We start from the raw sequence: 8,583 nt of genomic DNA, 5'->3' as shown, positions 1-8,583 counted from the left end.
CCTTCCCCACTCTCTCTCTCTCTCTCTCAAAAATAAACATTTTAAAAAATGTTTAAAAAGAAACTAAATTTATTGGGTGCCAGGCACTGTTATGAAGCATCTTAATTAACAAAATGATCTCATTTAACTGTCACAACTACCTAGTACAATGGGCGCTTATCCTTACTCCAGTAGTACAGATGAGGAAAATGAGACTCAGGGAGGTTAAATGACTTGTCCAGGTCAATTAACTAAAAGACAAAACGTGGACTAGAACCTAGGCCTGACATCAATATCCATGATCTTTATGCTGTACTCAAAATTTGCAGAACCACGAGACTCCATGGACTGGGAATGCGGGCTCCAGAATCTCTGTCACCATGTGTGGGCTGAGGCAGCCCAGAAATGCATGTGCAGTGCCAGCAGTTCATGCCTGTGAAAGCGAAGCCACAACTGCATGGGAACTGTGGTGGCTGGAAGCCTGTGGATGGGCGGAGGACTGCAATGCAGTTTGGCATGAAGAGCAGACAGGCAAGGTGTGAGGTGACTGTGGGTCTGCTGAGGAGTCAGCGGGCACTGGGCTTGGTGAGTCAGAAGTGGATTCTGCCCTGTGCCATAGAATCATCATACTTCAATGGTGCAGATGACCTGTGCAAGAGTTGAAAGTGACTTGCACAAGGTCACCCAGTGTAATATTCAGGCTCATGAATACCTAAGTGAAATGTCAGAATCACATTTGTGATTTTATATGACATTGAGGAAAATGATAACAGTGAAATTTCTTCAAAGGTACTTCATAATGGATATCACAGAAGAATTTTTTTTTTTAAGTTTTTACTTAAATTCCAGTTAGTTGGGGCTCCTTAGGGGCGCAGCGACTCTTGATTGGCTTAGGTCATGATCTCACGGTTTGTGAGTTCCAGCCCTGCATCAGTCTCTGCACTGATGGTGCAGAGCCTGCTTGGAATTCTGTCTCTCTTTCTCCCTGCCCCTCCCCTGCCTGTGTTCTCTAAATAAATAAATAAATAAATAAATAAACATTAAAAAAATTCCAGTTAGTGTAGAGTGTAATACATTCATGTGTCCAATATAGCGATTGAAAACTTCATCCAGTACCCAGTGTTCATCACAAGTGTACTCCCTAATCCCCATCACCTATTTAACCTATTTAACCTCACCCATCACCTATTTAACCTCACCCACCTCCCTTCTGGTAACCATAAGTTTGTTCACTATAATTAAGAGTCTATCTCTTGGTTTGCCTCTCTCTGTTTTTTTCCCTTTGCTCATTTTGTTAAATCCCACATGTGAGTGAAATCATATGGTATTTGTCTTCCTCTAACTTATTTCATTTACCATAGAACACGCAGGGTACATGTATCCCTTTGAATTAGTATTTTTTTATTCTTTGAATAAATACCTACTAGTACAATTGCTGGATATTAGGACAGTTCTATTTTTAATTTTCTGAGGAACCTCCATAATGATTTCCACAGTGGGGGCACCAGTTTTCATTCCCACCAACACTGCAAGAGGGTTTCCCTTCTCTACATCATCGCCAACACCTGTAGTTTCTTGTGCTGTTGGTGTTGAGCAAGTCTGACAGGTGTGAGGGGATACCTCATTGTAGTTTTGATTTGTATTTCCCTGATCAGTAATTTTCAGCATCTTTTCGTGTGTCTGTTGGCCATCTATATGTCTTTGGAAAAATGTCTTTTCATGTATTTTGCCCATTTTTAAATTGTATTATTTGTTTTTTGGGTGTTGAGTTTTATGAGTTCTTTATATATATTAGATACTAGTCCCTTACTGGATATGTCATTTGCAAATATCTTCTGCCATTCTGTAGATTGCCTTTTAGTTTTTTGATTATTTCCTTTGCTGTGCAGAAGTTTTTATTTTGGTGAAGTCCCAATAGTTTATTTTTGCTTTTGTATCCCTTGCCTCAGGAGATATATCTAGCAAGAAGTTGCTATGGCTGATGTCAAAGAAGTCATTACCTATGTTCTCTAAAATTTTTATGGCTTCTGGTCTCACATTTAGGTCTTAATATATTTTGAGTTATTTTGGGGTATGGTGTAAGGAAGTGGTCCAGTTTAATTCTTCTGCATGTTGCTGTCCAGTTTTCCCAACACCATTTGTTGAAGAGATTGTCCTATTCCCTTTAGATATTATTTCCTGCTTTGTCGAGGATTAATTGACTGTATAGTCGTGGGTTTATTTCTCGGTTTTCTGTTCTGTTCTATTGAACAATGTATCTGTTTTTGTGCCAGCAGCATAATGTTTGGATCACTACAGCTTTGTAATATAACTTGAAGTCTGGAATTGCGATGGCTCCAGCATTGCTTTTCTTTTTCAAGGTTGCTTTGGTTATTTGGGGTCTTTTGTGGTTCCACACAAATTTTAGGATTGCTTATTACAGGGATTGCATTCAGTGTGTAGACTGCTTTGAATAGTATAGGCATTTTAGCAATATTTGTTCTTCCAATCCATAAGCATGGAATGTGTTTCCATTTCTTTGTGTCCTCTTCAATTTCTTTCATTAGTGTTTTATAGTTTTCAGAATACAGATCTTTCACGTGTTTGGTTAAGTTTATTCCTAGGTGTCTTACGGTTTTTGGTGCAATTGTAAATGGTGTTGATTTTTTAATTGCCCTTTCTCCTGCTTCATTATTTGTGCATAAGAATGCAACAGATTTATGTACATTGACCTTGTGTCCTGTGACTTAACAGAACTCATGTATTAGTTCTAGCAGTTTTGGGGTGGAATCTTTGGATTTTTCACATAGAGTATCATATCATCTTTGAAGAGTGAAAGTTTGATTTCCTCTTTGCCAATTTGGATGCCATTTTTTTTCTTTGGTTTTGCATGATTGCTCTGGCTAGGACTTCAAGTACAATATTAAATAACAGTGGTGAGAGTGGACATCCTTGTCACGTTCCTGAGCATAGAGTAAAATCTCTGTTTTTCCCCATTGAGAACAGTATTAGCTGTGATTTTTTTCATGTATGACTTTTATTATGTTGAGGTATATTCCCTCTAACCACACTTTGTTGAGTGTTTTTAGCATGAATGGATATTGAACTTTGCCAAATGTTTTTTCTGCATCTATTGAAAGGATCGTATAGTTCTTATCTTTTCTTTTACTAATGTGGTATATCACATTGATTGATTTGAGAATATTGAACCAGACTTGCAACCCAGGAATAAATCCCACTTGCCTGTGGTGAATGATTCTTTTAATGTGCTGTTGGATTCTGTTATTTATTTATCTATCTATTTATTTATTTATTTATTTATTTATTTAAATTTATATCCAAGTTAGTTAGCATATAGTGCAACGATGATTTCAGGAGTAGATTCCTTAATGTCTCTTACCCATTTACCCCATCCTCCTCCCACAACCCCTCCAGTAACCCTCTGTTTGTTCTCCATATTTAAGCATCTCTTATGTTTTGTCCCCCTCCCTGTTTTTATTGGGAATGTTTGTACCCTTGTTCTTTGGGAATATTGACCTATATTTATGTTTTTCAGTGGAGTCTTTATCTGGTTTTGGTATCAGGGTAATGTTAGCCTCATAGAATGAATGTGGAAGTTTTTCTTCCATTTCTATTTTTTGGAATAGTTTCAGAAAAATAGGTATTAACTGTTCTTTAAAGGTGTGGTAGAATTCACCTGTGAAGTTATCTGGCCCCAAACTTTTGTTTGTTGGGAGTTTCCTGATTACTGATTCAATTTCTTTGCTGGTTATCAGTGTGTTCAAGTTTTCTATTTCTTCCCATTTAAGTTTTGGTAGTTTATGTGTTTCTATGAACGTATCCATTTCTTCTAGGTTGTCTAATTTGTTGACATATAGTTTTTCATCATATTTTCTTATAAATGTTTATATTTCTGAGGTGTTGGTTGTTATTTCTCCTCTCTCATTTGTCATTTTCTTTATTTGGATCCTTTCTCTTTTCTTTTTGATAAGTCTGGCCAGAGGTTTATCAATGTTATTAAGTTTTTTCGAAGAACCAGGCCCTGGTTTCCTTGATCTGTTCTATTGGTTTTTTGTTTTTTGTTTTTTGTTTTTACTTTCTATATAATTTATTTCTGCTCTGATCATTATTATTTCCTTCCTTCTGCTGGCTTTAGGCTTTGTTTGTTGTTCTTTTTCTAGCTTCTATAGGTGGAAGGTTAGGCTGTTTATTTCAGATTTTACTTACTTCTTTTATAGGCCTGTATTGCTATATACTTCCCTCCTAGGACCACTTTTGCTGCATCCCAAAGGTTTTAGACCACGGTGTTTTCATTTTCATTTGTTTCTATGTATTTTTTATTTCTTCATTGTTTTAGCATGTTGTTTAATCTCCATATATTTGTGGTCTTTCCAAAATTTTTCTTGTGGTTGACTTCTAGTTTCATAGTGTTGTCATCAGAAAAGGTGAATGGTGTGGTGTCAATCTTTTTGTATTTGTTGAGACCTGTTTTGTGACCTACTATGTGATCTGTTCTGGATAATGTGCCATGTGAACTTGAAAAGAGTGTATATTCTGTTGTTTCAGGATGCAATGTTCTAAATATATCTGTTAAGTCCATTTGGTCCAGTGTGTCATTCAAAGCCATTGTTTCTTTGTTGATGTTGTGTTTAGATGATCTCTCCATTGATGTAAATGGAGTGTTAAAGTCCTCTACTATTATTGCACTATTATCAATTAAATCCTTTATATTTGTTATTAATTTTTTAATATATTTGAGTGCTCTCATGTTGGGTACATAAATATTTATAATTATTATATTTTCTTGTTGGGCTGTCTCCTTTATGATTATATAGTGCTCTTCTTTGTCTCTTATTACGGCTTTGTTTTAAAGTCTACTTTGTCTGAAAAATATTTTGCTACTCTGGCTTTCTTTTGACATGCATTTACTTGATAAATGTTTCTTCACCCCCTCATTTTCAATCTGCATGTGTCTTTATGTCTAAAATGAGTCTCTTGTAGGCAGCATATAGATGGGTCTTTTTTTTTTTATCCATTCTGACACCCTATGTCTTTTGATTGGAGCATTTAGTTCATTTACATTCAAAGTAATATTGATAGATATGTATTTAGAGCCATTTTATTACTTGTTTTATCATTGTTTATGGAGATTTCCCTGATCCTTTTTTGTCTTTGTCACTTTTGGTATTTCTTTTCTATTCAAAGAGTCCCTTTTAATATTTCTTGGATGGTTGGTTTAGTGGTCATGAACTTAGTTTTTGATTGTCTGGGAAACTCTTTATCTCCCCTTCTATTCTAAATGATAGCCTTGTTGGATAGAGTGTACTTGGCTGTAGATTTTTCCCATTCACCACATTGACTATATCATGTCACTCTCTTCTGGCTTGTCAAATTTCTGTTGAGAAATTTCCAGCTAGACTTATGGGTCTTCCCTTGTAAGTTAGGGACTTCCTTTGTCTTCCTGCTTTTAACGTTTTTTCTTTATCACTATATTTTGCAAATTTAATTACAGTATATGTTAGTGTTGGCCTTCTTTTGCTGATTTTGGTGGGGGTTGTCTGTGCCTCCTGGATCTATATATCTGTGCCCTTCCCCAGATTAGGGAAATTTGCAGCTATTATTTCTTCAAATAAATTTTCTGGCCCCTTTTCTCTTCTTCTTCTGGGACTTCTATAATACGAATATTATTATGTTTGATGGAGTCACTGAATTCCCTAAGTCTAGTCTTGTGGTGCATAATTCTTTCTATCTTTGTTCTGCTATGTTATTTTCCATTATTTTGTCTTCTGTGTCAATAATTCATTCCTCTGTTTTTTCCAGCCTGCTGTTCATTGCGTCAGACCTGTTTCCAGTCTCACTTATTGCATTCTTCATCTCTGATTGATTCTTTTTTAACTCTTTTATCTTTGTGGTAAGGGACTCCCTGATGTCTTCCATTTTTCTCTCGAGTGAGTATCCTTATGATTTTTGCTTTAAATTCTCCATCAGGCATGTTACTTATATCTGTTTCACTTAGATCTCTGACAATGGCCTTATCTTAGTCTTTCATTTGGGATAAATTCCTCCATCTTCACATTTTGTCTAAGTCTCTGTCTTATTTTCTGTGTTTGAAAAGCCAGTCTTGTCTACAGCTCCTGAAAGTAATGGCCTTTGAAGAAGAGGTCATGTAATGCTTAGGGCTTACCACTTCAGGGAATGCCTCTGGTGTATGTTGGGTGAACTCTGCTGTTGTGTTGTGGTTGGTCTGTCCTTCAGGCCAATCATCTGCAGAGGCTCTCCTTGTCTGCTGCAGGCAGCATTTGGTCCCTGGCCTGAATGTGGCAAGTTTTAATAGGTGTTCTCTGGTCTGCTTGTGAGAAGAGATTTGGCACAATCTCCACCAGAACTGAAGCCCTGTAGAACTCTGGTTGGGGTATTTGGTGTGGGTAGTGGTTTGTGCTGGTCTTCTGGGGGAGGGGCCTGCCATGTTGAGCCTGAGACAAGCATGACTTAAAGGGCAGTCCTGCCAGAATGCAGGGTGATGAGGCTTAGTTTAAGCCAGTTAGGCATCGGGTATTGATGCTGTACTACTTTCCCACAGATGGCTCTCTGTTGATGTTGAGGGACAGGATAGGAAAATGGTGTCAGCTAGCTCCTTTTGTCCTGGAGAAGCATTTCCATGAATGCTGCCTCTCAGGGACACTCTATGAGAAGAACAGTCTCCCCACTATGTTTCTCAAGCATTCTTCAGATTGCTGTTTCCATGCTGCCTGACCCTGTGTTGTTTGCCTGCCTTCTTTCCAGGAACATCACCATGCCCTCTGGCTTCTATCTTCCCCAAACCTGCTGACCTTTAAGACTCCAGGCTTTATGCCCTGCTGGTTGCAAGAACTCATGAAATTTAGCCCTTCTCATTTTCAAAGCCAATGGCTTTGGAGAAACATTCCTTTTATGTGCTTCCCCATGTGCTCCTCTCTTTATCTCTTGCCCTTCTCCATAACTTAGTCTTCCTCCTCTCTGCAGCTCCCACAATCCATTTCTCCCCTAAATCAGGTCTCCACACTTCTTACTTTCTTTTATGTGGCCTCTTCTCTTCCTTTATTTGTAGAGTTTTTTAATGTAGGTTTTCTGGTTTATTTCTTGGGTATTTAGTAGGAGAAACTGATAGTTATCTAGTTGTGTTCATGGACAAGGTGACCTCCTACTCCATCACCATCTTCCTCTGTCCAGAGAAGATTGTTTTGTATGGATAATACGCACAACCTATATTCTGGGTCATCATGCATTGGAACCATTAATATTTTGTACACTTCAAATGTTAGCAATGCAACTAAGCTAAGATCAAAGGGCCGAGTTCTGTTTTGTTGTAAATACATGGATGAGGAAATATTTCCTTACAAGGTAACAATCAGCAGGATCTAGTAGAATGGGTAAATGTGTTAAACTAAACTCTAAAAATTAAATTTCAAAGGCAGTCAGATTCACAGCTTCATTCTGATAACCTAAGTTGCCAGGGTGAATGTGGGAAGAAGTAAGTGTCTTAGAAAACTGATGTTAGTGATGGTCTGTTAGTGATGTTAGTGATAGTGCAGTTATCAAAGCTGAATATTTTGTTAAGCAAGGAGTAGTGATGAAACAACTGGAAGAGAAGATTTTTTTTCTATTGGATAAAAACACAATAGGCTATTTCAAATCTTGACTGGAGAAGGAAATTTTCCTGACAATACCACTTAAAGAGGATCATGAAGTACAACAATGTAAGAAAAGCAATGTAATGATAAGGGGCAATTTCTTTGAAATTGTAATATCATCTTGAACTTTCTATGTGCAGGCTAAGAGCCCTGAAGAGATACATAGTCGTATTAAAAAAAATCTCTGTTGCCACTGTAGCACAGTAAGGACCTTGCCAATCAGCATCTTCTATGCAGAAGACTGGACACTGTTGAATCCTTGCATACAAGGTTATACATGAAAAACAAATGAAGGAAGCATGTATGTGGGTTGTCATGCAAATGTGCCTTCTTACTAGAGATCTGGGACTTAGTTAGTACTTACAACTGATCATAGAAAGTTGAATTAACCAAATTGCCTTTTAACAGTTATGGTAACTGACTTGTTAACACTAATGCAAACTATTTCGCTACAGTAATCAGGTTGTATATGTATATTTTTTTAAAAATATAAATTATGAATAAATGCAACTTTCTTAATTGGAAAAATCACATTAGGCTGTTTTCTAAAGATTAATTTACTGAATTATCCTTAAAGTTTCAACTTTCATGTTTTATGTATTTTCAAATTTTTAATACCATACCACTTGTAATGTACCTTTGTTCTAATAATATGTGCAAACTCATGCATGCATAAGCATTGGATAAACTTTACATTACTATAGTTTGCATGGAAGTTTAGAAATATTTTTAATGTTTTAATTTTAGTTTTGAGAGAGACAGAGACAGAGACAAAGACAGAGCATGAGCAGGAGAGGGCCAGTGAGAAAGGGAGACACAAAATCCAAAGCAGGCTCCAAGCTCTGAGCTGTCAGCACCAGAGCCCCACACAGGACTTGCTTGAATTCACAAACCATGAGATCATGACTTGAGCCAAAGTCGGACGCTTAACCAACTGAGCCACCCAGGCGCCCAG

The 8,583-nt window shown here is 37.2% G+C and overlaps 1 pseudogene; it reads left to right on the top strand.

The window, feature by feature from the left end:
• The first annotated feature begins 384 nt into the window (after positions 1-384).
• On the top strand, positions 385-7,883 carry LOC109496326 (annotated as a pseudogene).
• The last annotated feature ends 700 nt before the right edge of the window (positions 7,884-8,583 follow it).

This window comes from Felis catus, chromosome X (genome assembly GCF_018350175.1).
Source record: "Felis catus isolate Fca126 chromosome X, F.catus_Fca126_mat1.0, whole genome shotgun sequence".
NCBI classification, from domain to species: Eukaryota; Metazoa; Chordata; class Mammalia; order Carnivora; family Felidae; genus Felis; species Felis catus.
The sequence above is the reverse complement of the archived record's forward strand: the minus strand, read 5'-3'. Positions and strand labels throughout refer to the sequence as shown.